Genomic DNA, 18,951 nt, shown 5'->3' on the forward strand with positions numbered 1-18,951 from the left:
CATCACACCTGGGTGAGGGGACACTTGGAAACAAGAGGTCACATTTTTATGCTTCTCATGACACACACTGGGGATAAAACTCAATGCCAGACACACTTAAGAGAATCCTGTAGGCCTCAAGAGATGCACCACCTGGGATTAATGAGAGCTTTACTTTGAGACTTGAGTCTCTCTTCCAAATTTCGAAGCTTCTCATGCCCATCACAGCTCTGGGTTTTGCATATTTGCTATTGACCTTGAGCAAGGCATTTTCTTTCTAAGCTGTATTGTGATTCTTGCCTCAGAGTGGCATCACAATCCAGCTATCTTGAATTGCTCTGGCATCAGGGCCTCACAATTTCTGTAGCCACAGTCAACTAGTATGTAGTGATGAGCCCCAGAAGGAACTAAACTGTAGCCAGGCAAGAAGCAAAGCAAATTTTGGAACGAGTAGGGCCTCATACTTTCTCCAACCAGCAAGGAGTCAATCGTTGTCCAGTGAGCTATGATAAGCACAATGACCATTACTCAGACAGTGAGCCATTTATTGGTTTTTACGTAGCTCTTTCACACTGTAGGCTTTCTGCTGCGGAAAGAGGAAAAGGAAGACAGGGTAGAGTACAAAGAACTGCAAAGCCTAGAGTCTTTGTGGACCACTCTTCTGGTGCCATTAGATGGGAATATCTTGCAGGAACCCCAAAAGATCCATTGCTGCTCTCTGAGGAGGAGTTAGAGTCAAACAGGCTCCTAAACCCTTTGCACATCTGGTTTCTCTTGAGAATGTGAGGCATCGTTGTGGTAGGTCATTTTGTGTCACTATAAAAGAATACCTGAGACTGGGTAATTTACAAAGAAAACAGGTTTAATTGACTTCTGTTTTTGGAGGCTGTATGAGAAGCATGGTACCAACATGTGCTTGGCTTCTAGTAAGGCCTCAGGAATCTTAAAATCATGGCGGAAGGCAGCAGGGAGCCAGCATGTGACATGGTGAGAGTGGGCACAAGAAGTGGTGGGGGGAGGTGCCATGCTGTTTTAAACAGTCAGATCTCTCATGAACTCCCAGAGCGAGAACTCACTCATCACCAGGGGGATGGTGCTAAACCATTTATGAGGTATCCATCCCCGTGATCCAATCACCTCCCGCCAGGCCCCACTCCCAACATTGGAGATCACATTTCAACATGAGATTTGGAAGGAACACACATCCAAATCATATGGAACATTTTGGGGGTAACTTTGTCTAGTTCATTTCACTTCTCTGGTGCTCTAGAACCAAATACACATGCTACTCACAGAATGTGAGCCATTTATTATTTTTTTAGTAGCTCTTTCATTGTAGGCTTTCTGGTGTTAAATTTCCTCCCCGAGGTTAGAGACCAGCTTTGGAACCAGAACTTGACCACTGCAGGTAGTGATTATGTGATGTAGTCAGATTTGAGGTTGGAATCTCAGAGGGAAGTCAGTGACAGCCACTTTCTGCCCCAACACTCCAAGATTCTACTTTTTAGCCTCTGTGTCCTCGTGTAACACAAGTTCTCAACAGAGTGGAAGGCCTCCCTTCCTTTAAAAGTCAGAAGGGGGTTTGAGAAAGAAGACTTCTCCCAACTTGGCCAGATTTGCTGCATGATGCAGAACACTGAATGTCCAGCTGGCTCGGAGCTCTCCAGGGTCCTGATGGGTTCTGGCTTGGGTTCTCTGTGCCTGAGGCTGGCTGGCTCCTCCTCCTTGGTCCACCTCTTCCCCTGAAGGTGACTCCTCAGCTGCAGGTTCTGGAGGGCAGAATCCAGGACTGGGGCAACCTTGACATGTCACCCTGGAAAACGTCTATAAACTTATGTTTAATCAGTTTAAACCTAGTTACTCCCTGCCCCCAATGCTTTTATGACTTATTGAACAAATATTTTCCAGCTAGGTCTGGAACTTTTTGGCTTTTTATTCTTTGATTGCATTTGTCCTCTGAGTAACACCTTCTCCTCTTCTCCTCTTCTCCTTCTCTTCTCCCTCATGCCTCTCTCTCTCTTTTTAACCTTTTTCTTCTCTTCTCAGATTGAGTGTCTCCTTCTTCCAGGGGTAGAAAGAAACACGTTCTAATTATCTTCTGCAGAAATGATTCTCATAGACCTCACTGTATTCACATTCTGAATTTGAACTTGAATAATCCTGAAGTTCTCCATTCTAGAAAATCCTTATTTCTCCATAAGCTGCCATGTTGTTAGAAAACTATCTTGCCCTTTGGGGATGAAAGCTTGACTGAAATGGATTGACCCCATTTCCTACAATTGACCCCATAGCCCACCCTAGGCAAAGTGGAGGATCTTGGTTGCAACATCCACTCATTCAACAAATATGCACAGAGCCTCTTCTATGTGCCGGGCACTGCCCTCCACACAAGAAATGCAGCCGTGAACAAGACAGACACAAATCCCCGCCCTTGGGGAGCAGCCACACTCAGTCAGGAGATGGGAGTGTACGCTGTGATACAGAGGGAAGCCTTCCCACTGTGGGATGAAGTAGAGAAATTGTTTATCCAAGAAATGAATGAGAGAGAGCTCTAGAAAAAGCACACAACCTTCCTCAGAACCCAAGAATAAAATATTCCCAAACATTCAAACCGATCTCAAAGTGTGCTGGTGTTGGCTGCAGTTTTGGATTTATTTCCATCCTGATGGGTGTGACCAAGGCTGGGAGCCTCCTCATTGGAAGAAGTCAGGGGAAGTGACAGGCCACAGGAGAAAACAAGGGGGAAAGGTTCCCTCCTCTGAAATCTTTTACTTGTTCCAGATGTCAGAGCACTGGGGAGAGAGGAGGAAGCACAAGAGGGAGAATGTTTGTGGCCAGTGGAGCTTTCAAGGGGTGAACTTTGAGCCTAATCACAGCTTTGCCTGAAGGGTCACCAGCTCTTCTTCTCCAATTCACAATCTGCCCAAAGCCTCCGACTGCTTAATGTGTCTAAAAAGGGTTTCAGAGATTCCTCATGCTCACACTCAAGGCTGTCCCCTGAGCACTCTCCTAGGCCCTGCGTGTGCAGCTGTGAAATGGTGCAAGCCTCTGGGAGAGCCATCAGCCAATAGAAGTTGAGACCCACATATTTTAAACTAGAAATCCCAATTCTGGGCATTTATCCTGAAATAATTTAAAATAGAAAAAAACCGCTTTTATGGAGAAGGGGAGGCACATTAGAACAGTAAAAGACCAGAAATAATATAAACGCCAAATAGTAGGGTTAAGTGGGTTATGGCATATTAATTTTGTGGAATATTAAGTGTATCATTAAAATAATAAGCATAATTCCCAGTGGATTATAAATGTCAGAAATCCCAGAAATCATCTGCTTCTCTTAGAAATGAGGAAACTGACTTTCAGGGAGGAGAAGTGACTTATCTGAGATTTTGAGCAAGCCAGGAACTAGGCAAGAACTGACTGGGAAAGAACAGGCCCTGAAGACTGCCTTGAAGTCTAGCTCTTCCCAACATTCCAGGACCTTCCAAGGTGGCAGCTCAGGCATCACTTGGAAAGTGAGTGTGTGTTTTGGGGGAACACAAGTGGAACATCAAGTGCCATGAATTCACGGGCATTCAGTGCCTTAGAAGGACCTTGTGTGAATGGAAGTGCATCACCAAGGTCTTTCTGTCCCGATGGCTCCCATCAGGTCTCAGTGGTCTGGAGCTCCCGGGTCCTCAAGGCACTCAGACACTCACCAAGCTGACTGATCTTCACAAAGAGCCACAGGCATGGGGAGGCTCAGACCAGAGCCTTCAGCAGGTAACAGCCTGTCTCCATCTAGCGTTTAATCACATTGTTTTTGTTTTATTTTTATAGTTACACTCAAATTTTGGCTAGTCACATGGATTTCCCACTTCTGGTAGTATTATAAGTTTTAAAGTTAAAAATAAATTTATCTGGCTAGGCTCCATGGCTCACGCCTGTAATCTCAGCACTTTGGGAGGATCACTTGAGCCCAGGAGTTCAAGAACAGCCTGGGCAACATGGCAAAACCCCATCTCTACAAAAAAAAAAAATTAGCCAGGAGTGGTGGCGCACACCTGTAGTCCCAGCTACTCGGGAGCAGGAGGATGGCTTGAGCCCAGGAGATCGAGGCTGCAGTGAGCTGTGATTGCACCACCGCACTCCAGCCTGGGCAACAGAGTGAGACCCTGCCAATAATAATAATAATAATAATAATAATGGTCATATATAAATAAAAAAGTGAGTTATTTTAAAGAAAGAATACTGAGTTGAAGAGTGTAAAGAGGGTGGCAGGAGTGGCAAAAGTTGGAAAGTGGAACCAGAATGAAGGAAATTCCAAAATTACAAAATGCTGCCTTGAGCCACCTTGCATCTAGAACTAAGGTCACCATGTACAGGGAATGATTAGGCGAGGGAGAGGACCTCAAAATTTATGTGCACAATGATGGCGTTTATGTAAAAAACAAAAAGAGCCCTGTGTAGTTATTATGGATGCTGATGGGATCATATAAGACTTTTCATTTTTGCACGACTTCATGAGGTTGTTTCTGGTAATTCTGCAAAAAGTGATTTGGTGATGAGAGGAAAAACAAAGATGATAAGTTCAATAGGCAAAGAAAGGATTTTGTTTTGTTTTGTTTGTTTTAAACAACGGAGACTTTGGACATGATGGAAGGATGAGGGAAAGATTTGGTAGCGAGGTGGACATTTATTCATTCATGCATTCATTCAGTCATTCTATAATATGTGTTTATCATATACCTTGTGCCACGAACTGCTGTATAGCAGTGAGCCAAAACAGACGACACCCCTGGTTTCATGGGATTTGCATTCTAATGGGGCAAAATAAATCAACAAATGTCTTCTATGTCCGCTGGCTGAGCATGTCATGAGAATAAGTCCAGAGGAGGACTGGGATGCTATTCTTTGGCAGTGGTCAGAGAAAGCCTGGCTGATGAGGAGTGTTTGAGGAAGTCCTGAAGGAATGGAGAGAGTGAGCCATGGGAGATCTGTAGGAAGAGCACCCCAGGTGGAGGGAGCACTGTGTGCAAAGGCCCTGAGGCAGAGATGCTTGAGAAACAGCCAAGTGTGATTGGGTTGGGTGAGTGGGGGGGAACAGTAGGGGAAGAATCAGAGAGGTAGCAGGTCAGGATCACGTGGGTCCTCATAGGACAGAGTAAGGACTCTGGCTTTTTTCTGAGTGAGATGGAGATCCACCAGAGGGTTTGGAACAGACATGTGTCAATATCTGACTGGCATTCTATGCAGATCCTTGTGTTGAGAAGAGACACCAGGAGGGCAAGAGAGATCAGTGAGGAGGCAATTGCGATAGTCTTGACTGCGGATCCCAGTGGCTCAGACCAAGGTGGTAGTTGTTGAATACAAACATTAAATAAATAAGAAAGGAGATGGTAATTAATGGAGAATCAAGAGGCTGCAGAAGGCGGGAGCGAATGAGATCAAGAGGACAGAGGTGAGGAAGAAGGGTGTTAGCCTCAACAGGGAGGTAGAGTGTTATCCTCTGGGGAGGAAGGAAATGCAGACCACTGAGGAAGAGACACAAGGAGGAGGAGGTGAGGGAACATGACGATGGTGGGGCAGGACTTTGGGCACCCCCAGGAACTAGGACCCAGGGTATCCTGTGCATAATGGCAGGGGAAGGGAGATCCATAGGTTGAAGGAGAATGAGCACTTTCTGTCCTCCCTATTACATGGTGAGCTCCCTGAGGGTGGGGTCACCTCTGTCTACTAGACCCTAGTGCAGGGCCTGGCTTAGAGTGGGCACTCGGTCAATTCTATAATTAGTGAATGGATGACATGAATAAGAGAATGGATGCATAGCTGGATAGGTGGAAAGACGGATGAAAGGAAGAATGGATGGATGGAAGGGAAAGTAGATGGATAGAAGGATGGAAGGTCATAGCCTAGAACAGCAGTCTGTTGCAACTCCTGGGCTGTAATTCAAAGCTCCCCCCACCCAGCTTTACTGACATATAATTGGCAATTAAAATTGTATATATTTAAGGGGTACAATGTGATGATTTGATATATGTATATATAGTGAAATAATCACCACAGTCAAGCTAATGTTTGTGCATTTCAAGTATACAATCCAGTATTGTTAGCTATAGTCACATTGTTGCTGTATATTAGATCTCCAGAACTTATTCATCCTGCATAACTTAAACTTTGTAACCTTTGACTGACTTCTTCCCCCTTTTCCCCTCCCCCTACTGCCAGGAACCACTGTTCTAATCTCTGCTTCTATGAGTTTGACTACTTCAGATTCCACATATAAATGAGAGCATGCAGTATTTGTTTTTCTGCCACACTAAGTGAAGGAAATCAAAGTTACTTTTAAATGAAGGACTGAGAAAAGAGTGAAAGTGTTTTGAATAGTGCATTGAGGGATAACAGATTTTTTTGGGATAATTGACAGGCCAGAGGTTCCTTGGAGTATCAGAATGAGAGCAGAAGGAGTTGGTATTCTGAAGGCATGTCTTAATTGAGCTGCCCATCCTGGCAAATGCAGTTCTTCATTCAATATGAGGTTGAGAAAACTGCACTGTTCTTGGAGTTAGGGAGTCTGGGATCACACAAAGCAGTTTTTCTTCTTCTGCAGGTCCAGAGGGAAGAGCTCAGTCCCTGGGGAAACAGACTGAAAATACAGGTTGTCAGGCACGCAGCCAAGCTGAGCTGTGCTCCACACTTAGGTAGACTAAATGTTTTCAACAGAAATGGAGTCATGCAGCACACACTCTTTCTCTCCCTTTCAATACCCTCCACCAATTTATAGGTATGGAAACTAAGACTCAAAGAGAGGAAGTGACTTATCAAATTAGAATGGGCAACAGGGTCATAGAAAGCTGTTTAGAGGTGATGACACTAGGGCTGAGTCTGGGAGGGAGAGTAAGTGTTAACGAATGAAGGAGAGGGTAATCCAGGCAGAGGGAGTAGCATGAATGCAGGCATGAAAATTTGGGGCTCTTCAAGCAGTTCTAGATACATAGGGATGAGACTTGGAAAAAGGGTGGAGAGGTGAGGTGAACCAAGTCACAGATGACCTGGTATATTGAGCTAAGGAATTTGGACTTGATCCTATAAGCAGTGAAAAGTCCCTGAAGAATTTGGAGCCAATCATATTTTAGGAAGTAAAGTATAAGAAAAAAGGTAAAATATAAGCCAAGAGCATGGACTCTGGAGCCAGAATGTCTGGGTTGCTCAAATCCTTCCTCTGACGCCTATCAGCTGTGTGATCTTGGGTCAGTTACTTCACCTCTCTGGGCCTCAGTTCCCCATCTGTAAATGACACTGTCTTCATAAAGGTTTTTGTAAGGATAGTAGATGCTACATAATTGCTAAGAATCATGCCTGGCACCTACTAAGTTCTCCGTGTTCCTGTGCTAGCAGTTGTCATGTTGTTACTGTTGTCATCATCATCATTATTACCATTAGTTCCATTTTTTAAAGATTCTTCTTAGTAGCCAATGTTTTTTAGTGGATGGAAGCAGAGTCAGACTGCAAGTAGGAAGCCCAGGTGGGAGTTACTGCGGTAATTCAGGCAGTAAGCTACGTCCTGCGGGCCAAATCTGGCCCACTGCCTGTTTTTGTAAATAAAGATTTATTAGAACATAGCCACACCCATTCAATTACATACTGGCTACTATCACTTTAACACTACAGCAGCAGTAGTTGCAACAGAGAGTGTATGGCCCTCAAAGCTAAAAGTGTTCATCATCTGGCTCTTTACAGAAAAAGGTTTGCTGACCCCAAAGGTCAGAGGACAGTTCAGCTTTGGGGCAGGAGACACTGGAGACACCCTTTCGCCTTCTTCCAGCCTTTTTGCCTTTTGCCTTCCTCCAGCCATTTTAGGAAGGGACTGCCTACCCTGCCTAGGTCCACAATCCACCTGGCTCTGCATTTCCCAGTAGAGTGATCCAGATGGGTAAGATGTTGAGATTCTCCCAGCTCAATTTCCCCTCCGATTAGTTTGTACTGCCTTATTGTTCTTTTTCAAATTAATTCTTGCATCTTCAAATCTATAAAGGAAAACAATATTGAGAGCAGCCTGTGACCTTTCTGGCAGCTTTCAATTTCTTTCCTCTTCATTTTTAGCTTTTATTACCCCCAGGATAGCATCTAATTATTTCTTGAATAATCACGTCTCCTGGGCTCAGAGGAAATTTGAGAAGTTTGCTCCCTATTATGTCTTCCAAATTAGTTTCTCTTCCATTTCGGTGCACTTTCCTTTGTCTTTTCACTCTTGGTTCAGCCAAAAATAGTATCTCAAATTGAGTGCTAAATTCTCTGAGATTTCGTTCACTTCAATTAACTTTCCTCAAGACTCTCTTTGGTTTTTATAAATGAGGTCTTCGGTCCTCAGGATCTTGGTCCTAGGCCACTGGGCTGCTTTTTCATGCCAGCCTGGTCTGGAGCCCCCACCAGGCCCCTCTCTTGTCCTAATCCTTTGTATGGGTGTTGGTGGTGGTGTGAGGGCACAGGGAAGGGTAACAGGTGTAGAAAGGGGTAGTGAATCTGGTGATCTGGATTCTGTTACTTGTAAGCTGAAAGATGTTGGGCAAGTTGACTTTAGTTTTTCTCATCTATCAAATGGGGGGAGATGCCCATCGACAGAGGAACTCATCAATGAGAGACATCCATGTGCTAATGATGAGGGCTGGGGGCAGGTGGAGATCAAAGCCACTCTTGAATTCTGGAAGTCTGATGCCTGAGATCTCAGCACTAGTTTACTTCACAGGAGTGATTCAGAAAGTAATTGATAATAATGTGTGATGATCATAATAAGATTACCTGTATAGCAAAATACTTTTCCAGTTTACAGATTGCCTGCAAACCCATTATGTTATTTCACAGCCCCCTGAAGCCCTGTGGGTAGGTTAAGCCAAAGCATCAGCCCCATTTTACAGATGAGGAAACTGAAACACAGAGAGGTGAAGTGACTTGCCTGAGGTCACACAGCTAACCTGGGGCACAGTCACTTAAAACACCAAATCTCATCTTTTCTTATGGTACATGCTCTCCTTCCTTTGTTAGCTTTTCTACGGTGACCAAGTGAAGAGTGCTGTCTCCTGCATGGTTCTTTTGCTGCATGTGTAATATTCCAACAGTGCAAAAGCCAGGATTGGCCCAGCCTGAACTAGGAGTCTGGTTACCACTTCAGTGGCATGAGCCCCACCTGACATGCGGGTCCAATGTCCCTCATGTCAGGCCAATGACATCCAATGATGGCCTGAACTGGTGGACATTAGGAGCTGGGTTGCATTCATCTCAGCACCCCCAGCTCCCAGGGCATGCTGGGCACCTCCAGGGGCTCAGTGGACTCCACAGGATGGGTGAGAACATGGGTGAAGTCGAGTGGACTAGGTGTGAGTCTTAGTTCTGCCACTTCCTAGCTGGGCAGCCTCAAACAAGCCCCCCAAACCCCTCAGCCTCAGTCTCTGCACCTTTTAAGTGGGGGAAATAATGTCCATCCCACAGGGTGGAGGTAAGGTTCAAATAAAAAACATGAGAGTGACCCTGGAACCTTGTCTGTCCTTTATTGGGGCTCAGTAAGCATCAGCGCTCCCCTTTCCTCGTCTCTTCTTTCCACCCTCACTTCCTCTTTCTTGCCCTTCCCTAAAACCTTATTTCCTATAACTCCTTTTTGATGCATTGATTAGGAGTTTTCACAAGAGCAAGTCTTTAAACACAAAGAAGAGTGACTGGGGGTGGGGATAGGACTTTCTGAAGGGAAAGAAAGGGCGAGAGTGGAGGTTTCAGAAGACCAGAGTCCTCCACAAATTCGCCGTAGACTGGCCCTGTTGGTGTGCTGGTGTTTTCTCTCATTTTCTTTCTCCTTTCCAAATATAAAACCATTTAAAAAGTATAACTAAAGAGAAGTATGCACAAAGCTGTTTCTTAGTAGAAGTTTTCAAACCAATCTTTCTCAAGGAAGTATCTTTTTCTCCAAGATTTGTGTTGATAACCCCCAAAAACTTGTAAGACCAGGAAGTCTCTATGGCATCGTGGCTTGGGATCTTGGGCTCTGGGGCCAGGAGACTTGAGTTCAAATCCGGGCTCAGGCTTGTTCTAGTTCTGACTCTGGATCAGTTACTTTACCTCCCTGTACCTCAGATTCCTCATCTGTAAAGTGAGGGAATGGGGGTTCCTAGGTCATAGGGAAGTGTGAAGATTAATTATTATTAATTTTATTTTAATGATTTTATGACAAGTATATCTTGATTGTTAATAACTATTAATATGAATATACATAAATATATATTTAATAGTCATTAATCTATTATTATATTATATTGATATATATTAATATATTATATTGATATATTCTATTATGACATTATATCCCATATGACATATATTAATATATTCATATGTCACATATGAATATATTATATATTTATATATTTAAATATATTATATTTATATATTATATATGAATATATGACATATGAATATATTATATATTAATGTATATGTTTATATATTATATATTAATGTATGACATAAGTGAATATATTATATATTAATGTTATATGTTAATGTATTACATATGAATATATTATATATGTCATATATATTCATATATAAATATGTTAACATAATATATTAATATATGATCTATGAATGTCATATTTTATCATATTATAATATTATAATTAATATAGTATAGGAACATACTGATATTATGAATATATTAATTAAACATTAATACATAATATGTTGATTAATATATATTAAATTAATTAATATTAATATATTAATATGTTATATTAACATGTTAATATAATAGTATAATATCCTTATATTGATATATTAATAACTACTACTATAAATACAATCATGAGATTATATATTAATAATAACACATATTATTAATATATTTTATTTCTATATTATTAATAGTATTATATATTTATATAATATAACATATATATTACACATAGTGATAATATACATTATATATAATAAATATTATATATGTAATTATATAATATATAACTATAAATATATTATATCATATATTATATAAATATAATAAATATATGATATAAACATATGATAAATATATGATAGATATTTATTATATGAGATAAATATATGATAGATATTTATTATATGAGATAAATATATGATAGATATTTATTATATGAGATAAATATATGATAGATATTTATTATATGAGATAAATATATGATAGATATTTATTATATGAGATAAATATATGATAGATATTTATTATATGAGATAAATATATGATATAATATGGAAATAAAATATGTTACATAACATTATGTAATATATAATAATAAAAATATTAAAAGACCAGTTGGGTCCAATCCTTCCACCTAGTTGAAAGCCCTCTGAACAGACCTGACTGGTAAGGGGGGCCCAGCAGAATGTTGTTTTCAGGCTGACTTCATTTTATGAGAGCGTTGCCTCCGCCCCTTGGCCGCCCCCTCCTCACAGTGATCATTTGCAGTGGGTGCCTGAGATTTGATATCTCCATTGCATTCCCTGCTCTCTGGCCGCTCAGTCGTTTTGCTGCTTTAATTTACTCAGGCCATGACCTTCCGGACCCACGGTGCTTCTCTCCTGGAATTTTAAGTCCTCTTAAACTTGCAAGTTGATGAGGATTGAAGAAACAGATGTGAAGAATCGGATGCAAGGCGGTGTTCTTAGGTGAGGAAGCAGCAGCCTGAGTCATCACAGAGCCCTAAAGCCCGCTGCGATTCCCAGAGGCCAGACACAGGTTGGAGAACACCCTGGTGGGGCCGGACCGCCAGCCACCCTGCCTGGCTGCTGTGGTGGCTCCCGGTAGCACTGGGTGGCAGGCTTGTCCTGCTTTTGAGGACACAGTGTCCCCTGCAGTGTATCCTGGAGTGAGCCTGGAGGAAGTTCTACTGCTTGAGCACTGCAGCTCCTCTTCCCAGGCGCTCTGTCCTTCTGGGTGGAGCCCCATTTGCTTGGAGTGGAGAAGCCCCAGGCACTCTCTTGCCTGCCTCTTGGAAGCATGCTGGGCCCTGGACCACGCTGACGGTCAAGATGCCCAGGACTTCCCATTGCCTGTGTGTTGCTCCAGGGTGCTCTGAGCAGAGAGCCAGTTCCCTTCTCTCCCGATAGTTCTGCCACCTCCTCTGTTGCCCCAGACAGAAGCTTACAGTCCACTAGTGGAGTCCACGACCCCCAGCCCTGGCCCCTGTCTCTATCCCACCTCTTGCACCAGCCCTGTCCAAAAAGCCCATCCTGGCAGGGCCGGGCCATGGCAGCTCCAGAAGTCAGTGGGGGGTCGGGCAGAGGGCTTGAAAAGATTTGGGACCAGCCCACCTTGACCAGCCCTAGCCTTCAGACAGTCTCCATCTGGGGACTGCTCTGAGGTCTGCCTAGGGCCCTGCCCAGCCTCAGTCTCCCTCTAGGGGCACTCCCAGGCTCCTTGCAAGAGCCAACCATGTTGCTGCCTGAGCCCCAAGCTCTCACCTTCCACCTGTACTCCATCACCATGGGACTGGTCCTTCCCAGGAGCCACCTCACCTGCAGTGAGCCTGGGCTGTGCTGTCAGCAGGTAACCACTCATCCATAGGCATGCAGTGACACAGACTTGGGTCGCTTGCCCAGGCCCCCCTCACCACTGGGTGACCTTGGGTATGTCAGCCTTCTTTCTCAGCTGAGCCATCATTGTGTCCTAAGGAGAACTGAAAATCCCCACCTTGCAGGATGGGTGAAAGGATCAATGCAAAAAGCACCCCGCTAGCTCACATCAACTCCTCCATCAGTGGGAGCATTCATTCGCTCATTCATTCATTCATTCAATATTTACTATTTCCTCTGAGTGCAGCCCTGTGGATACAATGGTAGATGAAGGCCAGACCTGGCCCCTGACTTCATGATCTTGACCTTCTTTTGAGACAGACATAATAAATAGATGCACAGTTAGCACAGAATATAAGGGGAATGACTGGTGCTTTGAAGAAAGAGAGCAGCACATGCAGTGTGGGTAGGAAGCGCTGTTTTAGCTGGGGGGTGTCTAGGAAGGTGATGTTTGAGCAGAGGCCTGAATCAGGCGGGGGACAGCCATGCAGCTCTCTGGGGAGGAGGGCACTGCAGTGCAAAGGCCCTAAGACAGGACCATGCCTGCAGTGCCTGAGGACCAGACAGCAAGGAGGCCAGCGTGGCCAAGCAGGTGGAGCAAGGGAGAGAATGGAGAGAGATGGGGTCAGCAGGGTTGACTGGGGCTGCCCTGCAAAGGAGGCTTGGTTTTAGTCCAGGTGTGATGGGAGCCAGTGATTGGAGAGCGGTTGCAAGATGATCGGATTTACATTTTTGAAGGCTTGTATTGACGACTGAGTACCTGCTACTAGCCTGTGCTGGAGTCACCATGGGGGCTGTGGGAGGATGATCTGATTTTAACAGGACTCAGGCCTTTGCCATGTGTGGGCCTAGACTTGGGAACTCACCAAGGCAAGAGGGGAAACCAACCAAGGTTCCCAAAGGTCCTAGACCCTGAGACTGTCCTGGGAGGCGTGGCTGGTCACTTCCCAGCCCCAGAGCTTCCCTGAACCCCGGCCCCAGGCCCCCCAGTCCCCCTGTGACCCAGGCAGTTGGTGTAGGTTCCCCAACCACTGGCCGAGCAGTGAGACAAAGGATGAAGGCTGAAGGCTCCCAGTGCCCACAGCCGACAATTGGGCAGGCTTCCCACCTCCAGGTTTCAGTCTCAGGGCAACTCAGTTTTAGTAAGGAGACTAGTGAAGGGGGAGGGAAGAGGAGGAGGGAAATGGGAGGAGGAGAGTGAGAAGGAGAGGGAGGAAGAGGAGCAGCGGGAGGAGGAGGAGGAAGGGGAAGAGGAGGGAAACATCACGGCTTCAGCTTTCCTGGAACTAAATTTCAAATTCTGTGCACGACTCATGCTTGGGGGAAACTATGTCAGAACCCTTCAGATCCATCAGTTTTAGACGCCTACAAGTTTTAGGAGTTGGAAACCAAGCAGTTTTAGAAAAAAATATGTCCTAGTTTTGTAATTGGCTCCCAGGGCCCTGCTCAACGATTATTAAAATACTGACATGAAATCTCTGAGAGAAATTGCTCTGGGCCCTCTATTTATCATTTGCGTCGGTGAGACAAGTGGAGGCCTTTCTGTGGTGTGTCAGCTAGGGTACGTTTCAAGGTCAGATAATTAACTTTATTAAGAAACAGTCAGATTTGCAAAGGGACTAAAACCGAGACTCTGGTGGCCCTTGCTTAATGGAAACTTGCTGAACAGAACTCAGGGCCTCAGGATGTCACGGATCTGACTTACGTTGTTTGTTTGAAGAGTGGTTCTGAAGGTGAGGTCCATAGATGCTTCCCTATTCCCAAAGCACATGGAGAGGCTGCAGGGGATCCATGAACCTCCTGAAACTGCAGACAAAATTCTATTTGTTTGGGCTGCTGTGCTTTTTTTCTAGGCCAGTGGTTCTCTCAGTGTGAGGCCAGTGGTCACCTCACCTGGGAGCCTTTTAGAAATGCATATTCTCAGGCCGTACCCTAGACAAGTGGAGTGAGAAACTCTGGGAGTGCAGCCCAGTAACCTGCATATAACAAGCTCTCCAGATGATTCTGACACACGCTCAAGTTTGATGCACATGAAAGCTATGCTCTATGGTAGGAGACAGCCGCTAAGAGTGGGGATCACACTGACCTGAGTTCAAATCTCAGTTTGGCTACTCAGTAGCTGTGTGGGCCTGTGCGAGTTCCTCAGCCTGTCTAAGCTTCTGTTCCCCCATCTCTAAATTGGAGATAAAACCTTGAGATACGGGGGACTTTTAATATAGCAATGATGACAGACAGCTTCACAGCCTCCATCAAGTGACAGATTGATGATGATGAGGATGATGATGATGATGAGGATGATGATGAGGATGTTTTTTGAGGAGAGTGACGTGGACAGAAGTGTGGGTTAGAAAGACAGCTCTATTAGATGGCTTAGACACCTGGCAGGGTCCCCAGGGACTGGGGTCACAGCTGAGCGGCAGCAGTAGGAAGGGCCATCTTCCTACTGCATCAGAAGGCCGTCAGAGATCCAATGGACAAGACCGGCAAATGATTCTGTTCATTCAACAAATATTCACTGAGCACTTCTGATATGTCAGGCACTGTTCTGGATGCTGGGGCACAGATGACAGAGTCCCTGCCCTCAGGGAGCTCTCATGCATGCAGGAAATAAATTCAATGAACAAGCAAGCTCATAGATGAATGAGGGTCTCAGAGCACAGCCACCGCTGGACAGGGTAGTGAGGTAGCAAGTGACAGGGGTCAGTAGGGTGGCCAGAAGAGGTGACATTGAGCAGAGTTGAATGATGAGGAAGAGCCAGCCAGGAGAAAACCCTGGGGAAAGAGTGTGCAGAAATAGAGGGAAGAGTCAGTGCAAAGGCCTGGAGAAGGGAATGGGCTTGGTGTGTTAGTGGGACAGAAAAGGGTCCAGGGGCCTGAAGAGTAGCTCTGAGCGTGTCCAGGGTATTGAAAGTTCTCAGCTTTCTGGGACTCCACTTCATCTGTCAAATGGACTCCACTGAAGAGCCGTCGTGAGGAACTGATGATGTGATGAGTCTAACCACGTCTGGCACATAGTGGGCACTAGGAAAATGTACACCATGGCCCGGCAACGGCCAGTTCAATCTCCCTCATGTCATTGCCTGAGGATTCTAGCTGTCACAAACAAAACCAGCTTGAGCATTGGAAAGAAAAGTTCTGATAGTTTTAGGCCAATATCAGGTGTTAAATAGGAGGCAGTTTTCTGCAAGCAACAGATATTCATTGAGCATCCACTGAAGATGACGCCCTTGGGGATACAGAAGTGGAAATGTCCCTGACCCCTATTCATGTCCAGGCCCTGCCATGTAGTAGCTTTGTGGTTTAGAGAAGTCCCAGCCCCCCAAGGGCAGCAGTCTCCTCTGAAGGGAGGAGAGGTTTCCAATAATACTTTAGCATTAGAAAGTATTCGGCCGGGCGCGGTGGCTCACGCCTGTAATCTCAGCACTTTGGGAGGCTGAGGCGGGTGGATCACGAGGTCAGGAGATCGAGACCATCCTGGCTAACACGGTGAAACGCTGTCTCTACTAAAAATACAAAAAAATTAGCCAGGCGTGGTGGTGGGCGCCTGTAGTCCCAGCTACTCGGGAGGCTGAGGCAGGAGAATGGTGTGAACCCGGGAGGCAGAGCTTGCAGTGAGCCGAGATCGCACCATTGCACTCCAACCTGGGTGACAGAGCGAAACTCCATCTCAGAAAAAATAAAGTATTTACGCAGTCAAGCTCTCTAGAACATGCAGCAATGGGTCCAGAGCTGACCTTTGACAGAAGTGGAGACCTTCCACAGTGAACAGCAGGGAAGGTAGGGAGCATGGTAGGTATGGATTATGAGAAGCTGCAGATTCCCTGACTGGAAGATGACTGGTGAGGTTCCCTCCTTAACTTCACTGAGCCTTAGTTTACCCCACTGTAAAATGGGTATGATCCCAGTATCCAATGTCTATGGGCAGTGGTGGGGATTAGATGTTGTCATGTTGTACGATTCTTAGCACAGTGCCTAGAACAAACTAAGCCCTCACTAAATGGCAGCTTCTATTATTAATATTCATATCCATATCCATATCCATATCCTTGTCATCAACGCTATTACCAGCAGGGGAAGCTGTGCCTCGGGGCTGCCTGTGCCTATGCCTGCCTCTGTGGCCAAGTATAGGGCCCTGGGAGGATAGCCCTCTGTCCACCAGGTCTAGACTAAGCGGAAGCCCTGGAAGAGAGGGTAATGATGCTCCAGCTGTGAGGACAGAGGGGCAGGGCTTTAGAGAACAGGGCAGTGGCAGTGGGAATAAAACGGAGCTGAATTGTGGTCACCTCCTCCTGGAAGACTTCCTAGATCACTTTGGGTGCTCCCAGAGCCCCTTGCACTTACCTTCAGGAGGCAAAGATCCTGCTGTGATGTGAGAGCCTGTGCCTCCCTCAGCCTGAGGGCTCCTTGATGCTAAAGCCTGGCCATGATCTATCTGTGTACTTCCAGGGTCAGACTCGGTACCCGGAACGCAGTGGGTGCTTGAATGAACAAACAGATGAATGAATAAATGAAGAACAAATGCCCAAATGAATGGAGGTAGGTGGACTGGCTGGTCCAAGGAGGAGAAATTTGGGAATTTGGGCGGGCGGAAATGCTTCCTCTCTCCCCTGGAAGATCTGCACTTAACGGCAGTCGCGCCTCTTTCCTTGGACACCAGGGGGCGCCATCACTGCATAGCTGGCACCGGAAGGCTGAAGGGATCAGAACGCCTCAAGTAACGCCGACCTGATGGTTAGGGCGGAGGGACCCGGTTCTTCTAGGACACAAACCAGCCTCCCCTTAGGCCCAAGTGGTGGATTCCAGAAGGAAGAACTTGCTGACAACAGCTTACAACAGCGGCGGCGAGCTGCGCGTGGCTGCAGGTCTCTGGAGTCCACCCCAGGCCCTTTCCCGACCACCTTTGGGGGCGCTGGCGCTGTCCTCTCTCTGTTGTGCGAGGGGTTTCACCGGCCTGAGAGGGAAAAAGGGGCCTTCGACCCTCTTCAGAAAGTCCTCTCCTTTCCAGGAGTAGCACCTGCATCAGGTAACAACGGCGAGAAAACTGCCCAAAAGCAGCTTCGGGTTTGTATAATAATTTCAAATTTACAGAAAGTTGCAGCAGTAGTAAAAAGAGCTATTTCCCCCGACCCATTTTAGCGGAAAAAAAGTAAGTTACTAACGTGGTACTCCACCACCTCCCAAATATTTTGTGGATATTTCTTGCAAATGAGGACATTCTCTACCTAACCACAAGCACCCAAATCAGGAAATTTACATCAATGCATTGTAACCACTTAATCCTCAGACTCCGTGCAAGTTTCACCACCTATCCCGATGATCCCTTTTAGAGCAAGGGATTCAGTCCCGAATCCTGCACTGCATTTAGTTGTCATTTCTCCCTAGCCTCCCTCATTCTGGAACAGCTCCTCAGTCTTCCATAGTCTTGCACAACCTTGATGCTTTTGAAGATTTTAGGCTACGTATGTTGCAGGAGGTCCCACAGCTCCAGTTTGGCTGCTGTTTCTTTCTTATTGGGTTCAGGTTGCCTGTTTTCAGTAGGAATATCACAGAAATGATGCTGTGTTCTCATTGCATCCTAGTAGGTAGCACACAATTTCTCTTTGCTGCATTACTGGTGCAGGAACGTCAATCACCTTATTAAGATGGTGTCCGCCAGTTTTTCCTCAGTTCTTCTTTTCCCCTTTGTCAGCAATAAGTATTTTCTTCGGGAGGTACTTCGGAATGATGTCATTCATCATCAAACTTTAGTTGTAGCATTCTTTGGGGATTTCTGCCTAGATGAAGTTATTACTAACACAGTTGCCAAATGGTTATTTCCTGATTCCATCATTCCTCCTTCTCCTCCTCCTCGTTCTTTTGTTTAGAGTCAGGGTCTCGCTGTGTTGCCCCAGGCTGGAGTGCGGTGGCACAATCATAGCTCACTGCAGCCTCTAACTCCTGGGCAAGTAATCCTCTTGCCTCAGCCTTCCCAAATTGCTAGGACTACAGGCACATCCCACCACAACTGGCTAACTTTTTAAATTTTATTTTTTTGTAGAGACAGGGTTTCACTTTGTTGCCCAGACTGGTCTTGAACTCCTGTCCTCAAGCAATCTTCCCACCTCAGCCTCCCAAAGTGCTGGGATAACAGGCATGAGCCACTGCGCCCAGCCTCTGTCATTCCTTCTAAATGTATCAGTTGGCGATCTAACTGTAAGGAAAAGATCTCTCCTCTCCCCACTCATTCATTCATTCATTCATATATGTACTCGGTAAGGATTCATGGATTCTTGTTTTATTTAATGGGTTATAATCTATTACTGTGACTATTTCTTTTGACATTCAAGTTGTCCCAGCTTTGGCCAGTGGGAGCCCCTTCAAGCTGGCCCCTCTGTCACTTTAACATGCCCACGTTCTTCC

At 45.4% G+C, this 18,951-nt stretch overlaps 1 long non-coding RNA gene across 2 annotated transcripts; it reads right to left on the bottom strand.

Annotated features, from left to right (window-relative positions):
• Positions 1-820: 820 nt before the first annotated feature.
• LOC129471419 (uncharacterized) lies at positions 821-17,436 on the bottom strand. Of its 2 annotated transcripts, none has more exons than XR_008653584.2 (3): positions 16,894-17,436; positions 14,258-14,358; positions 821-1,748 (listed from the first exon to the last, which is right to left on the bottom strand). It is a non-coding gene; the product is annotated as an uncharacterized lncRNA (long non-coding RNA). The 2 variants fall into 2 exon arrangements; XR_008653583.2 differs by lacking the exon at positions 821-1,748 and adding an exon at positions 6,328-6,604.
• Positions 17,437-18,951: the final 1,515 nt, after the last annotated feature.

The sequence above is a fragment of the Symphalangus syndactylus genome, chromosome 21 (assembly GCF_028878055.3).
Source record: "Symphalangus syndactylus isolate Jambi chromosome 21, NHGRI_mSymSyn1-v2.1_pri, whole genome shotgun sequence".
Lineage (NCBI taxonomy): Eukaryota > Metazoa > Chordata > Mammalia > Primates > Hylobatidae > Symphalangus > Symphalangus syndactylus.